We start from the raw sequence: 20,451 nt of genomic DNA on the forward strand, positions 1-20,451 counted from the left end.
CATTAACTATTTATACACACACACTAATTGTGATATAAAAAGCCACAAATGTGGACAATTTTGCTTTAATGTCCATTTTAACCTGTGTGTGCCATCTTCTGTTTCTGTACCAAGACCAAACACTCCTGGGTATGTAAACTTTTGATCAGAGCCATTTGGGTGATATCTGTTATCATTATGATTTTAAAAAGTGCCAAACATTGATGTGATAGTAAATGACTTCATGTGATCACTATCCTTGAATAAAAGACAGTTTTGTGGCATGATTAGTCATATTTTTTATATAAATGCCAAAATTACACGAATTTCAGCCAGGGTATGCAAACTTTTGAGCACAACTGTAAATACTGTGATTCTGTACTTGACAAATATGCTACAGAAATCTCCCTCCACTGAGTCTGGCTGCAACCATTTTAACTGTGGGCAACTGAAGCTGCTGCCTGTTCACAATCTGGATTTACACACCTCCAGCTCTGCAGCTCTCATTGGTCCTCTTATGACTCAACCCCCTCCCTTCCTGGCAAACTCTCACCAGAGTGAGAGAGAGAGAGCTGTGCATTAGCAGCTAAACTTAGCCCCAAACCACGCACCCTATCCCTTCCAAAAATCTGCACTGCATCAAATGACATGACCCAGAACCCCATTCAGACCATGGAAACCTTTCAGGATTTCTACTCAAGACTATTTAAATGATCCCACTCCTAGTAAATTGGAAACTTTATTCCGAGATATACTCCTCCCTCAAATCACACGCCAGCACAAGGAACTTCTTGACAAACCCATCTCACTGGAGGAGGTCCTAGAGATCATTAAATCACTTAAACCGGGCTCATCCCCAGGTCCCAATATTTTTTGGTCTGTTATTATAAGAAGTTTGGCCTCTCCCTGCCCTCATTTATTGCATGATTCTCTAGGATGGAGCTCCCCTGGGCAATGATTTAAACACAGCCTTTGCCTCTGTCAATCCCAAACCGGGGAAATATGTGAGTGATGTCAGTAACTAGCGTCCAATTTGCCTTATTAACAATGGTCTTGTCAGGGCTGGGCTCAACCCTTCCTTCTCAAGGCTGGCCAATCAGCTGTCAGCTAATTACCAGCACCTATCTCTTCACAGTGACTCACCTGTTGTTGATATCCTGCACGTCAGTCCTACCTACTTAAGCCGTCCAGTCCAGATGATCTCTGCCTTCGCCTTGGTCACATCTCTAGAGACGATCTCCTGTGTTCCTGTTAACCACTTCAATACAGGGCACTTTCGCCCCCTTCCTTCCCAGCCCAATTTTCAGCTTTCAGCGCTCTAGCGCTTTCAGTGACAATTGCACGGTCGTGCTACACTGTACCCAAATGAAATTTTTATCATTTTGTTCGCACAAATAGAGCTTTATTTTGGTGGTATTTATTCACGACTCAGTTTTTTATTTTTTGCGATATAAGTGCAAAAAAGCGGAAATTTGGAAAAAAAAAACAATATTTTCTTTTTTCTATTTTAAAAGAAATCCAATAAAATCAAATTTTGTCATAAATTTAAGCCAAAATGTATTCTGCTACATGTTTTTGGTAAAAAAAATTCCGTTAAGTGTATAATAATTGGTTTGTGTGATCACGGACATATGTACGCAAATGATCATGTACATATGTGTGCAGGTGATCACGTACATACAGTGGTGTGAAAAAGTGTTTGCCCCCTTCCTCATTTCCTGTTCCTTTGCATGTTTGTCACACTTAAGTGTTTCGGAACATCAAACCAATTTAAACAATAGTCAAGGACAACACAAGTAAACACAAAATGCAATTTGTAAATGAAGGTGTTTATTATTAAAGGTGAAAAAAAATCCAAACCATCATGGCCCTGTGTGAAAAAGTGATTGCCCCCTAAACCTAATAACTGGTTGGGCCACCCTTAGCAGCAACAACTGCAACCAAGCGTTTGCGATAACGTGCAATGAGGCTTTTACAGCGTCCTGGAGGAATTTTGGCCCACTCATCTTTGCAGAATTGTCCTAATTCAGTTACATTAGAGGGTTTTCGAGCATGAACGGCCTTTTTAAGGTCATACCACAACATCTCAATAGGATTCAGGTCAGGACTTTGGCTAGGCCACTCCAAAGTCTTCATTTTGTTTTTCTTCAGCCATTCGGTGGTGGACTTGCTGGTGTGTTTAGGATCATTGTCCTGCTGCAGAACCCAAGTTCGTTTCAGCTTGAGTACACGAACAGATGGTCGGACATTCTCCTTCAGGATCTCTTGGTAGACAGCAGAATTCATAGTTCCTTTTATCACGGCAAGTCTTCCAGGTCCTGAAGCAGCAATACAGCCCCAGACCATCACACTACCACCACCATATTTTACTGTTGGTATAATGTTCTTTTTATGAAATGCAGTGTTCCTTCTACGCCAGATATACTTGAACACACACCTTCCAAAGAGTTCCACTTTTGTCTCATCGGTCCACAGAATGTTGTCCCAAAAGTCTTGGGGATCATCAAGATGTGTTGTGGAGAAATTGAGACGAGCTTTGATGTTCTTTTTGCTCAGCAGTGGTTTTCTCCTTGGAACTCTGCCATGCAGGCCATTTTTGCCCAGTCTTTTCCTGATGGTGGAGGCATGAACGCTGACCTTAACTGAGGCAAGTGAGGCCTGCAGTTCCTTGGACGTTGTTGTGGGGTCTTTTGTGACCTCTTGGATGAGTCGTGGCTGCGCTCTTGGGGTAATTTTGGGCGGCCGGCCACTCCTGGGAAGGTTCACCACTGTTCCATGCCTTCGCCATTTGTGGATAATGGCTCTCACTGTGGTTCGCTGGATTCCCAAAGCTTTGGAAATGGCTTTATAACCCTTTCCAGACTGATAGATCTCAATTACTTTCTTTCTCAATTGTTCCTGAATTTCTTTGGGTCTCGGCATGATGTGTAGCTTTTAAGGATCTTCTGGTGGACCTTACTGTGTCAAGCAGCTCCTATTTAAGTGATGCCTTGATTGTGAACAGGTGTGGCAATAATCAGGCCTGGGTGTGGCTAGAGAAATTGAACTCAGGTGTGGACAACCACAGTTATAGTATGTTTTAACAAGGGGGGCAATCACTTTTTCACACAGGGCCATGATGGTTTGGATTTTTTTTCACCTTTAATAATAAACACCTTCATTTACAAATTGCATTTTGTGTTTACTTGTGTTGTCCTTGACTATTGTTTAAATTGGTTTGATGTTCCGAAACACTTAAGTGTGACAAACATGCAAAGGAACAGGAAATGAGGAAGGGGGCAAACACTTTTTCACACCACTGTATGTGTGCAGATAATCATTGGGACATGTGATTTTAGTGGGAAATATGTGGGGGACATGTTTTTATTATTAGGGACATGTGTTTTTATTATTTGGGGACATGTATGTTTTGGGGACATGTGTGGGGACATTGTGTTTATACTGTGTGGTGTGTTTACTGCGTGGTGTGTTTACTGTGTACACTAGACTGGTGATCAGTGAGTAAAAAGCTGTAAAAAGCAGCTCATACTCACTGATCATCAGCCGGCTGCAGCGATCTGCTCTCCTCTCCTCAGCGATGACTTCTGTGTGAGGAGAGGAGGAGCCGATTGCCTAGCAACCGGCTGTTTGTTTACATCACATGACGGCCGTGATTGGACACGGCCGTCATGTGATCAGGAGGGCCAATCACAGAGCCCTCCTGCCGATCTGAGATGCGCCGTGTCCGGGTGACACGGGCGCATCGGGATCGCGCCGCTGCGCGGGCACGCGCGCGCGCGATCCCGCTCCTCCTGATGGACGTTCCTGAACGTCCTATCAGGAGTAGACGGCTCCCACCCGGCCGTATATGTGCATTGGCCGGGTGGGAAGTGGTTAAAGACTTGCTTGGCTGACATTCCTTCTGGCTCCAGATCCTGATTGCTGTTCTACTACGCTCATCTCTGGCTCCCTGACGTTTTAGCTTGTCTGACTATCTGTTCCAGTTCCTGAACTTTGGCTATGTTTACTCTGTTAACCTTTTTTTTATTATTAATAAACAAGTGTGATTTTTTTTTTATTCTTTATTTAAATTTTCCACTTATATTGAATACAAAACACAACCAAGTAATAAAAGAAAACATAGAACCAAAGTACATTCATGCCCTTCAAGTTTCACATTATTCCAGTTTTCTTCCTTTATTTCTCGAATTCTTCTAAAATATCTCCCTCCTCCCCCCCCCCCCCCTTTCCCCACCCCTACCGAACCATTACCTCGCTATAGATCCTATATTGTCTAAAGATTTTCCAGTATTTCCATTTCACTTGGAATCTCTTTCTTTCCCTCTCTTCCTCCATTCCCAGCCCTTCAATACTATATATTTCCTCTACTTTTCCTAGCCCTTACTTTGGGTGTTTCTATGTCTTTCCATTTTCTCAAAATCAGACTCTTTGCCGCATTTATTAATGAGCTTGTATTAGAATTCCTATACTCCTTAATTGGGGTGTCTACTGCATGGAATAGACATAACCATGGGTTTTCTGGTAGCTGTATTTTATTTATTACTTCTATGTATCTTATTATTTCTCTGCAAAATTCTTTAATCTTGGGACAGTCCCACCATATATGGGCCATACTCCCCGTTTGTTCGCAATTCCTCCAACATTTCCCAGATTGTCCCTCCTGATACTTTGCCATTATATCTGGGGTCCTATACCATCTTACTAAAATTTTATAATTTGTTTCTATCATCTTACTGTTTTCCGTGGATCTGTGAACCATCTTCAATATTTTTTCTATATTTTGGTTTTCACCCCGTGCTCCTAACTCTTCTTCCCAAGTTGGTACCTCCGCTTCACATTCCCGTCTCAAGACCTTATAAAACTGGGCGATGCCTGCCCTTGGGGTTTTCCCCTCACATATCCGCTCCAAAGCAGTCAGATTTTCTCCATCTCTAAGCGGTTGTGGTAGTCTTGAGACGAAATGTCTAAGCTGCAGGTATCGCCACTCATTTAAATCCATCCAATCGTTTTCTTTCTGTAGTATTGCTAGTGTTTTCAATTTCCCCTCTTTAATTATGTGTCGTAATTGCATATTATCTTGTTTTATCCATTTCCCTCCTATTGTACTTGTACCAGGTGAAAAAAAATCATTATCTTTTAAGTATATTAAAGGGGAATTATATTTCCACTTATTATGTTTGTGTATTCCCTCCCATACTCTAAACAAATTTTTTGTGAACAAAGGTGTTATCTCCCCTAGTGATCTATATTTTAAAGGTGTCCAAATTTCTCTACCTAAATTTGTGCCTGATAGACTATGTTCTATTTTTCCCCATCTTTTTTTACTTTCTAATTTTGCCCATTCCGCCACCCGTGTTAATACTGCTGCTTCGTAATATTTTTTAAAGTCTGGGACATTCAGACCTCCCTCATCTTTTCCCTTTTTCAAAGTCTTCAGTGGGGTTCTAGGTTTCTTGTTGTTCCAGATAAATTTAGAAATTAAAGAATTTATCATTTTAAAATATAAGGTGGGGATATATATTGGTAATAGCTGAAATTTATATAGAATTTTGGGCTGTATAATCATTTTTAAGGCATTAATTCTTCCCAACCATGACAGGGGTTTTGTTCTCATTCTCCTTATTTCTTCTCTCAGTTCTTCTAAGAGGGGAATATAGTTTATTTGATATATTTTTTCTATTGATACGGTCAATTTAATCCCTAGGTATTTAATTTCTTTCTGCCATAGGAATGGGAATTCTCTCTTAATGTCTAATTCTTCTCTCAGATTTATATTTAAGATTTCTGACTTGTTTGGATTAATTTTAAAGTTAGATATTTCCCCGTACTCCTGTAAGGCCTTTAACAAGTTTGGCATGTAAATTCGTGGGCTAGATACATAAAACAGAATATCGTCCGAGAATGCGGCTATCTTATGTATTTCCCTCTCTATCTCCACCCCCTTTATATCTGGGTTTCCCCTTACTGTCTCCAGGAGTGGTTCCAGTGCCAGAACGAACAATAGGGGAGACAGCGGACACCCCTGTCTAGTCCCATTGCTCATTCTGAAGGCTGTTGATAGAACCCCATTAACTCCTACCACTGCCTTGGGGCTATTATAGAGTGCCTTTATCCATGTCAAAATTTTGGGTCCGAAACCCCATTCCCTTCAGAGTACCCATCATGAATCCCCAGTCTACTCGATCAAAAGCTTTTTCAGCGTCTATTGATAGGAGTAGGGGATTCTACTCTCCTTCATCCTCTGAAGCAACAATATTGACCTTACTCCATTATCTTTTCCTTCTCGCCCCTCAATAAATCCCACCTGATCTGGATGGACTAAACTTGGCATCAACTTCTTTATTCTAGCGGCCAATATTTTTGCAAACAATTTAACGTCCATATTGAGTAATGAGATTGGTCTATAATTTGAGCATATTGTATTCCCTCTTTCAATATCGTGGAGATTGTCACAGTGGAGGCCTCCTCGCTCAGTCCATATTTTGTACCTAGTCCATTGTAATATGCACATAGAATTGGAGCTAATATGTCTCCAAACTTTTTTAGATATTCTATTATATAGACGTCAGGCCCTGGGCTGGGGGGGGGGGGGGGGGGGGGCGTAATTTAGTACAAAAGAAACGAGATTGGAGATGTAAAGTAAAGAAAAGTCAATGTGGGTACGGGTGGAAACGGGGAGAGCCTCCCCGGAATATCTGTTCCCTCCTCTCCCCCCCTTATGTCTACCTGGCCTTAATGGCCGGGGGGGAGGATGGACACAGAATGCCGGGCTCGAAGCTTCACCCCAAGGGGTGAGGTACATATTCCAGGATGGGGAGATATTCTGGATGTAGGTACAAGGACCAAAGAGGGGTCAGGGAGGGTTGGGAGGTGGTTGGGTGGGGGGAGAAAGAGAAAGAAGACCCGACAGCATAGAACCTTGCTAAATGAGAAAAGTGAGAAAATCAGCCTGATTAAAATCTATGTCCATAGTTAACTGTTTGTCATATAATGTTAGGGGGCTAAATGAACCAGCAAAACGGTTTAAAATCTTGAAAGAAATAGAACAATATGAAGCTGGTATAGTGTTCTTACAGGAAACCCATCTATACTATGAAAGCAAGATTAGAATATATTCTCCTATACTCCCGGTGTGGTTCTACGGAGACTCTCAATCAAGGAACTCAAAAGGGGTAGCCATCGGTATAGGACGGGAGGTATACCATAAAATAGAAGAAAGATTAGTAGACCCGGAGGGTAGATTCCTCTTTTTGAAAGGGAAATTATGGGGAGTAGACTATACCCTCGCTAACATATACTGCCCAAATAGAAGTCCAACGGTTTTTCTGAAAGGAATATTAGAGAAATTATGGGATTTTAAGAGAGGGAGAGTAATCATAGCTGGAGATATGAATTTTTGTATGAACCCGCAAATGGATAGTTCGTCCCGTGTACAGGGGATTGGGAAGGAGCAGAGGAGAATAATAAAACATAGGCTGTATCAGTATCAGCTTATGGATGTGTGGAGAACTATGCATCTGGGGATACGAGACTACTCGTTCTACTCCCCTGTACACGGGACGTACACTAGGATCGACTACTGGTTAGTGGAACATAGAGTCTTGGACGAGGTGATATCCACAGATATAGGAATTAGAACATTGTCTGATCATTCTCCAATATGTCTGAAGATCAAAATCCCAGGATTTCAGAAACCTCTATTCTCCTGGAAACTGAACAGGGAACTGTTGGATGAGAAAGGAGAGGTAATAATTAGAAAGGAATTGGAGTTTTTTTTCTCCACCAATTAAAGTGGAGAGAATATGGAAAATATGGTTTGGGAGACACATAAAGCTTATATAAGAGGGATATACATTGCCTTGCGAAAGTATTCGGCCCCCTTGAACTTTTCAACCTTTTGCCACATTTCAGGCTTCAAACATAAAGATATAAAATTTTTATTTTTTGTGAAGAATCACCAACAAGTGGGACACAATTGTGAAGTGGAACGAAATCTATTGGATTTTTGAAACTTTTTTAACTAATAAAAAAATGAAAAGTGGGGTGTGCAAAATTATTCGGCCTCCTTGCGTTAATACTTTGTAGAGCCACCTTTTGCTGCGATTACAGCTGCAAGTCGCTTGGGGTATGTCTCTATCAGTTTTGCACATCGAGGGACTGAAATTCTTGCCCATTCTTCTTTGCAAAACAGCTCGAGCTCAGTGAGGTTGAATGGAGAGCGTTTGTGAACAGCAGTTTTCAGCTCTTTCCACAGATTCTCGATTGGATTTAGGTCTGGACTTTGACTTGGCCATTCTAACACCTGGATACCTTTATTTGTGAACCATTCCTTTGTAGATTTTGCTGTATGTTTGGGATCATTGTCTTGTTGGAAGATAAATCTCCGTCCCAGTTTCAGGTCTTTTGCAGACTCCAACAGGTTTTCATCCAGAATGGTCCTGTATTTGGCTGCATCCATCTTCCCCTCAATTTTAACCATCGTCCCTGCCCTGCTGAAGAAAAGCAGGCCCAAACCATGATGCTGTAACCACCATGTTTGACAGTGGGGATGGTGTGTTGAGGGTGATGAGCTGTGTTGCTTTTACGCCAAACATATCGTTTTGCATTGTGGGCAAAAAGTTTGATTTTGGTTTCATCTGACCAGAGCACCTTCTTCCACATGTTTGGTGTGTCTCCCAGGTGGCTTGTGGCAAACTTTAGACAAGACTTTTTATGGATATCTTTGAGAAATGGCTTTCTTCTTGCCACTCTTCCATAAAGGCCAGATTTGTGCAGTGTACGACTGATTGTTGTCCTATGGACAGACTCTCCCACCTCAGCTGTAGTTCTCTGCAGTTCATCCAGAGTGATCATGGGCCTCTTGGCTGCATCTCTGATCAGTCTTCTCCTTGTCTGAGCTGAAAGTTTAGAGGGACGGCCAGGTCTTGGTAGATTTGCAGTGGTCTGATACTCCTTCCATTTCAAAATGATCGCTTGCACAGTGCTCCTTGGGATGTTTAAAGCTTAGGAAATCTTTTTGTATCCAAATCCGGCTTTAAACTTCTCCACAACAGTATTACGGACCTGCCTGGTGTGTTCCTTGGTCTTCATGATTAGGGATGAGCTTCGAGTTTGAGTCGAACTCATGTTCTACTCGAACATTGCCTGTTCGCCTGTTCAGCGAACAGTAAACAATTTGGGCTGTTCGCAGCAAATTCGAAAAGCCGGAACACCCTATACAAGTCTATGGGAGAAATCTAAAGTGCTAATTTTAAAGGGTAATATGCAGGTTACTGTCCTAAAAAGTGTTTGGGGACCCGGGTCCTGCCCCAGGGGACATGGATCAATGCAAAAAAAAGTTTTAAAAACTTCAGCGCCCCCCCCTCCCTCCTGAACCGTACCAGGCCACATACCCTCAACATTGGGAGGATGCTTTGGGGGTCTGTGACCCCTCAAAGCACCTTGTCCCCATGTTGATGAGGACAAGGGCCTCATCCTCAGAACCCTGGCCGTTGGTTGTGAGGGTCTGCGGGTGGGGGGCTTATCAGAATCTGGAAGCCCCCTTTAACAAGGGGACCCCCAGATCCCGGCCCCCCCCTGTTTGAAATGGTAAGGGGGTACAAAAGTACCCCTACCATTTCACAAAGAAAGTGTCAAAATGGTTAAATAAGACAAACACACTTTTGAAAAATTCCTTTATTAAAAATAAAAAAAAGATTCCAGCGGTGCTAATCCACTCTTGCTATCCAGCGACGGGTCTCCGGGGTCCAGCGATGGATGATCATATCCAGCGACGGGGGATCTCTCAGTCCAGCGCTGTCCATACATCCTTCTTCTGTCTCCACTCCGGAGACACTGCAGAGATCGCAGCGCTGACGTTTCTTATATTAGGAGGGCGGGGCCACTCGTCACCTGACCGCGCCCCTCTGACGCTGGAGAGGGAAGCCAGGGGTTCCCCAGTGACGTGTGGGTGACCCCGCCCCCTCTGATGTAACGGAAACCCGCAGACCCTCACAACCAACGGCCAGGGTTGTGAGGATGAGGCCCTTGTCCTTATCAACATGGGGACAAGGTGCTTTGAGGGGTCACAGACCCCCAAAGCATCCTCCCAATGTTGAGGGTATGTGGCCTGGTACGGCTCTCTCGTCCCCCCCTCTTTTCCTGCGGCCTGCCAGGTTGCGTGCTCGGATAAAGGGTCTGATATGGATTTTTAGGGGGACCCCCACGTCAATTTTTTTTTTATTTGATGCGGGGTTCCCCTTAATATCCATATCAGACCTGAAGGGTCTGGTTATGGATATTTAGGGGGACCCCCACGTCAATTTTTTTTTTAATTTGACACGGGGTTCCCCTTAATATCCATGTCAGACCTGAAGGGCCTGGTAATTGAATTTAGGGGAACCCCCGCGCTTTTTTTTTTTTTTTTTTTTTTTATCAATGAATGAAAGAATTGTCGGCTAATGCAGAGAACACTCATTGAGTGTTCTCTGTATTACGGGACCCGACAATAGCCGCAAGTGATTTTAAAAGACTTTTTTTCCTGCACAAATGACACTTTGTGCAGGGACAGTTCTAAGCACCAGAAACATGCGCCCCTTCACAGGCATACTATAGATACCCCCCAGCTACGAAATTTAAAGGAATATTACACTTTTATTGTTTCACTTTAATCATTATTAAAATCACTGCTCCTGAAAAAACGGCCGTTTTTAAAACTTTTTTTTGCATTGATCCATGTCCCCTGGGGCAGGACCCGGGTCCCCAAACACTTTTTAGGACAGTAACCTGCATATTACCCTTTAAAATGAGCACTTTAGATTGTGAACGTTCGAGTCCCATAGACTTTAATAGGGTTCTAAAGTTCACACAAAGTTTAGGTCTGTTCGCAGGTTCTGGTGCGAACCGAACAGGGGGGTGTTCGGCTCATCCCTATTCATGATGCTGTCTGCACTTTCAACAGAACCCTGAGACTATCACAGAGCAGGTGCATTTATACAGAGACTTGATCACACACAGGTGGATTCTATTTATCACCATCAGTCATTTAGGACAACATTGGATCATTCAGAGATCCTCGCTGAACTTCTGGAGTGAGTTTGCTGCACTGAAAGTAAAGGGGCCGAATAATTTTGCACGCACCACTTTTCAGTTTTTTATTTGCTAAAAAAGTTTAAATGATCCAATAGATTTTGTTCCACTTCACAATTGTGTCCCACTTGTTGGTGATTCTTCACAAAAAATTAAAATTTTATATCTTTATGTTTGAAGCCTGAAATGTGGCAAAAGGTTGAAAAGTTCAAGGGGGCCGAATACTTTTGCAAGGCACTGTATATTTCTTTAGGTACAAATAGGAAGAAAGAAGGTATTAAAAAGAGTAGGGAGTTGAGGGAGGAAATCCATAGACTAGAGCAAGACCATAAAAATGCGAATGGAAGGGAAAGAGGACAGGTAGTGGACCTATTACATAAACTGGCTATTAAAAGAGAGGAACTAGGGGAACTAATGGAACAGGAAATGAGGACGATATATAATAGGATTGCTAAAGAGAGATATTATAGTGGCATTAAAAATTGTAAGACCTTAGCAAAGATACTGAAGAAAAAAAGATCGAAGAATTATATAGAGAAAATATTAAATAAAGAGGGAAAGCCGGTCTATAAAACTAAGGAAATAGCAGAAGTTTTTAGAGAATATTATGGGCAGTTATATTCCGTGAGAAATAAAGAGACAGAAAAACAACAGATGAAGAGAAGGGGAAAAATTAAAGATTATATACTTCAAGCAAATATCCCTAAAATCCCGGGGAATTAGCGCAGGAATTGGAGAATCCAATCTCAGTCCAAGAAATAATACAGGCAATAAAAGAGACTAAAGGATAAACAAGTGTGATTTAACTGTACTTCTGTCTCAGTCTGATTCATGTTTTTTGACAGATCTCAAAATGATGACGAAAATCCTTGCAATGAGACTAGGTGTTGGAAAAGAACAACAGCATATAATGTAAAGCTGTTAATAAACTGACATAACTGTATGCATTGTACCTATGTATGCATCAGGTGGTGCTGTGGTATTATAGTGTATAGTTTTTATAGTCTACGATATAACAGGATGTATTGTGCATCTATGCTCAATGCACTTGTTTGTGTTCTCTTCCTGTTCCATGATGATAAAAGGCATGTAATGTATTTCTCCATGAAAGTAAAGCTGTATTACTGCATCCATGAAGCTTCCAAAGCATCATTTCAATACCCAACTAATAGGTTATGGGTCCCAGGCACCCAGGCATTGGAGAGGATACCCCAGTGCACCCAGCGTACCCAGCAGAGCACCCAGCAGGCATCCAGGCACTGGAGAGGATACTGAAAGTATGTGAGTACTGTATGCAAGCTACTAGAAAGATGGCAGCCGATTCAGATGTGAAGTTTGCAATAGCAAAGCGGAACAATGCCAAATACCAGCTGTGGAAGTTTAAACTGGAAATGTTTTTCACCAAGGATGACTTGTGGCAAGTGCTTAATATAGACAGACCCACAGACGGAGGACTGGGATAGGAAGGATAAACAAGCAAAAGCGGAAGAGTGCGCATGCGCGGGACTTCCGGATCGCCACGCTAACCGGGAGCTCCGCTCCACTCCGGCCATCTAAGGCATCCAGACCGCGCAATCGACAGCGAATATTTACAGCGAGACCATCCACGCACTCCGGACACGGCAGAGACACCTCCCGTATGTCGCAGGGGCTTCCCAAGAGGGACGTTAACCGGCATCTTAACTTTGGCCTGGTTCCCCCTGAGCCTTCCAAGATGGCGGCCGCGTTGAACCCATGCAGCAGCACCGCTACAGGCCCCATCCAGGCAGAACCTCCGCTGACTCCTCTTCCTCTTGTGAGTAGTGGCCAACATCCCTTCTCTTCCCCGGCATCCACTGAATCTCTCCTGGGCAGACTGCAGAACGGGACGCCTTTTTCCCCCCTCAGTAATACACCGGGCAGTATGCCAGCTTCCCCACAGGCCCCTGTCATGCAGGCTATTCACTCCCCTGACATGGCACAGCTTCTCAATAGCTTTTCTGACATGCTGGCAGCAGGCCTTGCTCAAAATGCTGCACAGATTACTACATCCATTAAAGCAGATATACAGAGCCTTGGGGCCAGGATAGATGCGATTGAACAGGCGGTTGATGACTCTAATGCACGCACAAACCAGAACACTTTGTGTATACAATCGCTTCAGGATCAACTTGAAACTGCCCATTCCAAATTAGAAGATTTGGAAAACAGAAGCAGAAGATACAATTTCCGTATCAGAGGCATCCCCGAATCCACTTTAGATGTGCAGGACACAGTCAAAGCCTTGATTAAAGATCTTATCCCTGATATTCCTGATCACAGGCTGGAATTGGATAGGGCGCACAGAGCCCTTCAAGCCCCTCATCAAGGTGGCCTCCCCAGGGATATTGTTGTCAAACCCCACTTTTATGGGGTCAAAGAGGAAATCATGAAGAGATCGTGTAATAGAGAGGACATACTTCTGAATGGCAATAAAATCCAGATTTTTGCTGACATTTCTCCGGCTACTATCCAGAAGAGGAGATCCCTCAAACCGCTCCTGGAAGTCCTCTCCCAGAAATTGATTAAATACAGATGGGCCTTCCCCTTTCGCCTGCAATTCCAGTATAAGGAGAAATCCTACAACTTCACAAACTTCCAAAACGGCGAACGCCTACTTCTCCAGATTGGTCTCATCTCCCAGGATGTCGACCATGACCAGATGGAAACCCGTTCCAGCTCCTCTAAGAGGCCCCCTCCGACCAGCCCGCTTCCCCCGATGTGGATGAAACAAAAGTCAAAGAGACACCGTGACTCCATACCCCCAAGATGAATCCCTCGGCCTGCGTTCCCTGCTGGGAACGGCTCTAATCCTCTGCCTAGGCCGGCATTTTTTTTCTCTCTAAGAATGATCCACCTATACACCCAGACAGGTCTTGCTTTTTTTTTTTGAACTTTTTTGCTTTTTTGAACTTTTTTTCTTTTGGTTTTTTTTTTTTTTTTTTTTTTTTTTACTATGTCATTATCTCTCTTATCATTATGTGTTGTCTGTTTGAGCCTGTCTGTATAACCCCATTGTTTTGATGGTTCACCAAAATGGATCGGACCCCTGGTGGTCCCACCGTTATTTTGAAATGTGTAATGCCTAACGGCCGGAGCGGAACTCTTTGCCGCTCCCCCTGTTGTAGTCTCGAGGGCTCCTTATTTCCCCTCGGGACGCCACCAGGCTTTCATCCCACTGTAGGGATGCCTTCTTACCGTTCCCTATTTTGTTTAGGGAACCGGAGCAGGTGCTGGCCGCCCAGCCCTGCTGACATGCATCCCAGGATAGTTTCTTTCCTGGACCTGCTCTCTTCTCACCCTTCTCTCTCTCTCCCCCCTTTCTGTCTTTCCCTCCCTTTTTTTGCCCCCTTCTCCCTCTTCCCTCAGGTACCTCCAAGGGGAGCTCCCCACCCGTCTTCCAAGCGGTACCGGGATCGATCCCGCCTGATGTCTCCAATGAACTCCTCTCTGCTGGATCAGGTGAGACCCTTCTGCTTTTTTTTGCTCCTCCACCCTCGTGTCCATGGCTGATGATCCCCCCACGCTCCAATCCCTCCGGATAGGGACACACAATACGCAGGGCCTGAATTCCCCAATGAAGAGACGCAAAGCCTTTCATAGCTACCACTCGAGAAAACTTGACATTATGCTACTACAAGAGACCCACTTCCCAAAAAGCTTTAACCCTACTTTCTTACATCATAATTACCCCACCTTTTATCTTGCTAGCGCTGAGGATAAGAAGCGAGGAGTGGCCATTCTCATTTCTAAACACATCCCGTTCACCCTTTCCAATGTAATCAGAGACAGTGAGGGGAGATACCTTCTTGTCAAAGGCCATGTGAATGGGACCTTGTTCACCTTCATCTCATACTATGCTCCTAACAAGGGCCAGACCCGTTTCTTCTCCTCAATGTTAACTTCCCTCTCTCCTCACATAGAAGGTAAAGTGGTCCTAGGAGGCGACTCAAACGTCGCCTTCGACCTCCTTTCTGATAAATCATCCCTCCACAAAACCATCCTCAAAAGGCCGCCCAAGCAGAGCCTCACTATCGCACGACTCCTCCACTCGATGGGCATGATTGATGCCTGGAGGGAGCTTCACCCCACAACTAGGGACTACACTCACTTTTCTGCTCCACACAACACGTATGCCCGCATCGACCATATCTTCCTACACTCGTCAGACATATCACTGGCCTCTCAGGCTACCATATGCGAGGTCCCCTGGTCTGATCATTCCCTAGTTTCCATTACGCTTTCGGGTCTGTTGAACAAAGCAAGCACCCCTCAATGGCGCCTTGGGGACTCTCTCCTATCCAATACAGCTCACCGCACTATGCTTGAACATGAACTGAAGGATTATTTCCGTCACAATGACACCGATGATACCTCTCCCGGTACTCTTTGGGAAGCCCACAAGGCGGTCATGAGGGGTAAAATTATACAACTTTCTTCACGCCTAAAGCGAGAGAAACGAATAGACATCGTAAAACTTGAGAAAGAATTTCACTCCATTAGCCAGGCCCACAAAGCTAACCCTTCCCTCCCATCTCTCGCACGTCTCGACGCGGCTAGGCTTGCACTTAATACAGCTCTCACCTCCAACGCGGAACAGCATCTGCGGTGGGTAAGCGGTAGATTCTACCTTAATTCTGACAAATTCGGCCCCCATCTCGCGGCTAAACTTTCCCCGAAATATAGAGTAAGAGCCTTACCAAAAATCAGATCCCTGTCTGGCTCTCTGACCCAAAATCCCAAACAAATACTAGAGGCCTTCCACAAATTTTATTCCGACCTCTACTCTGGCCCTAACCCAGGTAACGACCAAACGATCGACTCATTTTTTAACAGCATCCCCCTCCCCAAAATCTCTGCTGCTCACCGATCCATCATGGATGCCCCTTTTACTGAGGAGGAGGTCAGTGAGGTGATCAAGTCCCTGAAAAAAAATTCTGCCCCCGGCCCGGACGGATTCTCCAATTGTTATTATAAATCCTTTTCGGAAATCCTCTCCCCCTTCCTGACCCGATTCTTTAACTCCCTAGGCCAGAACTCACCCGTTGACCCAGCTTCCAATCTCGCATACATCTCTGTCATACCTAAACCTGGCAAGGACCAGAGCCTAGTGAGCAACTACAGACCCATTTCCTTGATCAACAACGACCTCAAAATAATGACAAAAATTCTCTCTAACAGATTGGGCTCTTTTATAAGTTCCTATGTCCACAAAGACCAGGTGGGCTTTATCCCGGGGAGACAAGGCCCAGACCAGATAAGGAGAGCTGTAGACATTATCTCTGTCCTCCAGGCTCGGTGGGACGGGAGCCCCCCACAGGAGGGCTTCCTCCTTTCGCTTGACTTACAGAAAGCATTTGACACTATCACTTGGCCCTTTTTATTCCGCACCCTTGAGCACTGGGGATTCGGTTCTCCTTTCAGGACTCTCCTGAGTTCCTTATACTCACAGCCCAGGGCTCAAGTCAGACTCCAGGGACACCTCTCTGACCCATTCCCGATCTCCAAAGGCACCAGACAGGGTTGTCCCCTATCCCCCCTTCTCTTTGCCATAGGCGTGGAATCGCTTGCGATCGCCATCAGGAACCACCCAGACATCCATGGAGTTCAATGCGGCCAAGCCGTACATAAGTGTGCGTTATTCGCTGATGATGTCCTCCTTTTCGTTACCAACCCTCTTATATCTACTCCCGATATCCTCCAACTTCTTCTCCACTTCGGGCAAGCCTCAGGGTTACAGGTTAACATGTCCAAATCCTTAGCCCTTAATATCTCCTCCCCCCAAGCCACAGTAGACCTGCTCACGGAACGTTTCCCCTTCTCCTGGAGCACTTCCTCCATTCCCTACCTGGGAGTTCACCTCACCCCAAAATTCGACCAACTCTACAAACATAATTACCCCCCTATGTTTAAGAAGCTCAAGACGGATTTAGATCAGTGGTACCTCCACAAATTATCATGGATCGGTAGGGTGAACGCGGTCAAGATGACCCTTCTCCCTAGGATTCTTTACCTATTCCGCTCGCTCCCTATTCTTGTTCCCCAATCTCACATCCGATCACTCCAATTGTCCATTAACCGATTTATTTGGGGGTCCTCCACCCATAGACTCCCCAAGAACACTCTATTCCATCCCAGACGGAAAGGAGGCTTGGGCTTGCCCAACCTCCGCTGGTACTATCACGCTGCTCACCTGAACCAAATTTCGACTGTATACTCGAGAGGACCCAAACCAGATTGGATCGAGATGGAGAGACAGGCAATCCCCAACTTCACCATTGACTTTCTTCTTTGGCGCCCCTCAAAAAGCAGACCCCCGATCATGTCCCCTACTCTCTCCCATTCCTTCGCGATTTGCGACACCCTACATAAGATGAATAATGTTACTTCCAGCTGGCACCCCCTGGCCCACATCTTTAATAACCCCGCCTTCCCCCCCGGTTTAAATGTTAAAGCTTTTCAATGGTGGCTGGACAAAGGCCTATATAGGATTGGTCACTTCTTTAATATGAATGGTCCCGTCACTCTGAAGCAATGCATCTCCCAACTTGCCATGCCCCCCACGGAGCAGTTCCGCTTTTACTAGATAGCTCACTTCTTACGCACTCTCCTACCCACCAATTCAGATCGCCTCGAGGTCACTCCTTATGAACAGTGGTGTGTTTCGGCCATGGACATGAAGGGGGGAATCTCCCTGATCTACACAGCTCTGTCTACCCCCTCGGAGAAATCCAGTTATATGCTAAGCTGGGAACGAGACCTTGACTTGGAGTGGGACATGGACACTTGGCACTCCTATTTTACGAGAGCCTTCGCAGGGATCCTTAATGTCTCCCTCATTGAGGCAGACGTTAAGGTCCTCACTAGGTGGTATCTGGTCCCAACCCGCCTGGCTAAATTCTACCCTCAGACCTCGCCTCTATGTTTTCGAGGCTGTGGTCACATGTGCTCCCTTCTCCATATCCTGTGGGAGTGTCCCCGGGTCAGAAGCTACTGGAACAAGATCTTCTCCCTGATCCGCAAGGTCACTGACGTTGCGGCCCCCCAAACCCCAGCTATAGCGCTCCTGAACCAGCCAATCCCTAAAATTTCTAAATACCAGCAATGTTTGATCCATTACATTCTGATTAGTGCCAAGATGACCATAGCCCCGGCTTGGAAGTCCCCAAGGGTCTCGTACCCCGCAGCTAAACAAAAAATCTCCTGGATTATGTTCCAAGAAAGGACCTCCAGTCTCATCATTGATAAATCTAAAAGATTCAAAAAAAATCTGGGATCCCTGGGCTCACTACGTGGGGGTTCTCCTCTAGTCCTGGAACAGGACGTAATTTTGACAACCAGTGTCACAGCGAGATCCCCGTCTTCCCCTAGGAGCTCCTCCTGGCATGGGTACCTCCCCAACCCACTCCTTTCCCTTCCCCCTTTTCCCTCTTCTGTCCCCTCTGTTTCTGTCCTGTCTTTCTTCTTCTCTTTACTCCGTCCCTCCCCTCGAAATCTTTCGTCGGGAGGTGATGGATATTTGGCACAAGATCAGAGCCTGGACTGAGCAAGATTAATCGCTCCTACCTTTTGGCCTGCATAGGCACCGATGTCTTGTGGCCCATAGGGCCTACCCCACTCTGGCCCCTCCCTTTGTTTCCTGTTTGGAGGGTCCAGAGTCGGATCGCACTATTTACTACGCTATCAGTCACTGAGTTTGTTTGGTTGACATTCTTCTTTTTAAGTTGTCCTATGTCAGGCTTGATGCACACGGTAGTCCTAGGGGGTTAGGGGTTTGGGGGGCTCTGAGCTCCTGGCACAGTCTGAGCCCATGTGGGGTGTCTGGAAGCCGGGCTCCCCAGAGGAAATTGAATTCTCCCTTTACCACTAAACCGTTCCCCTCTCCCCCTCCCCTGGACTTCTTTTTTAGCAGGGGACTCCCATGTGCATCACTCGCTCCCCCCCAGTTCACATGTGCCCCGCATTCATGGCCATTATTTTCGTGGTTTCTGGTCGCGGGTGCCATTATCCCCCTTTTTATTGTTCCTTGGCATACTGTTTTTTGCTGTTTACCATGTGCCTTATTGCTGACTCTCCTGCGTGAGAGCAATTTGATCCATGTATCGTCTTTGTTTCAATAAATATCTTTTAAACTGAAAAAAAAAAAAAAAAAAAAGTGAAGACAAAAAAAACAAAACAAGCAAAAGCGATTATAAGCTTACTAGTGGAAGATGACCAGCGTATCCACATAAGAACAGAGAAAACAGCCAAAGGTATGTGGACATCATTACACAAACTCCATGAGCATTCAAGCCTCAACAGTAAGCTGCTTCTATTAAGAAAATGGTATAAGATGAGACTAGAAGAAGGCCAGCAACTGTGTAACCACATGAAAGCTATGCTAGAAATCATAGAGCAGCTACGCGCTATCAGAGAGGACATCAAAGATCACCAAATTGTTGCCCTGCTCCTCTGCAGCCTTCCAGAGACAAATGCTGCTCTTATTAACGCATTCGAAACCAAATCTGAGCAGGAGCTAACATTAGGATATGTCAAAGGCAAATAAATCGATGAATATGACAGAAGGAAAGAAAATACACACCATGATGACAAAGCTCTTAAGATGTACAAAGGCATAAAGCACAACAAAGAAAGCAGAGCCTGTTTTTGTTGTAAAAGGACCGGTCACTTGAATGATTGTTCTGGAAAGCCGAGCAGCAAAAGCTACAGCTATCCACAAAAGAAAGTGTCAAAGCAACCCCAAAGGAAACTGCTGACACGCCATGAAGTGGCACCTTTAAAGTGACACAAAGCGGTTGGTGCATAGACTTTGGTGCGACAGGCCACATAACTAGCGATAAGACCTTCTTCACAAACATTGATTACAGTGCAAAGGACAGAGTTTTCCTAGCAAACGGGAAAAGCATCATTGCTGAAGGTAAAGGCCTGGGATTCCTGAACTGCATTACACCACAAGGCAAGCAAAGTATCCTTGTAAAGAAAGTGCTGTATGTTCTAGAACTAGAAGGCAGCCTTCTATCAATGAAAAGTCTTGCAAACAATGCTCTCACAGTTAAGTTCCAGGGTAATGAATGCACAATTCACAATAATAAGCAATTCCTCACAAAAGAAAAACTGCATAATCACCTATACAAGCTCATCACCACAGACCAGCAAGCCAATATAGTCTCTAATGATCTACACAACAAATATATTCATTTTTGGCAAAGGCAGCTGGGACACAGAAGTCCAGAAGCTATGCAGGACATTATTAAAAGAGGTTTATCAGAATATTTAACAATAGCGCTGTCAGAAACCATGATTCAGACCGAGACAGAAGTACAGTTAATTACACTTTTTTAATAATGATAAAAGGGTAAGCATAGTCAATACATAGCCAGAGTTCAG

This window comes from Lithobates pipiens, unplaced genomic scaffold, assembly GCF_037356315.1.
Source record: "Lithobates pipiens isolate NorthernLeopardFrog02 unplaced genomic scaffold, aLitPip1_a1.2 Scaffold_8, whole genome shotgun sequence".
Lineage (NCBI taxonomy): Eukaryota > Metazoa > Chordata > Amphibia > Anura > Ranidae > Lithobates > Lithobates pipiens.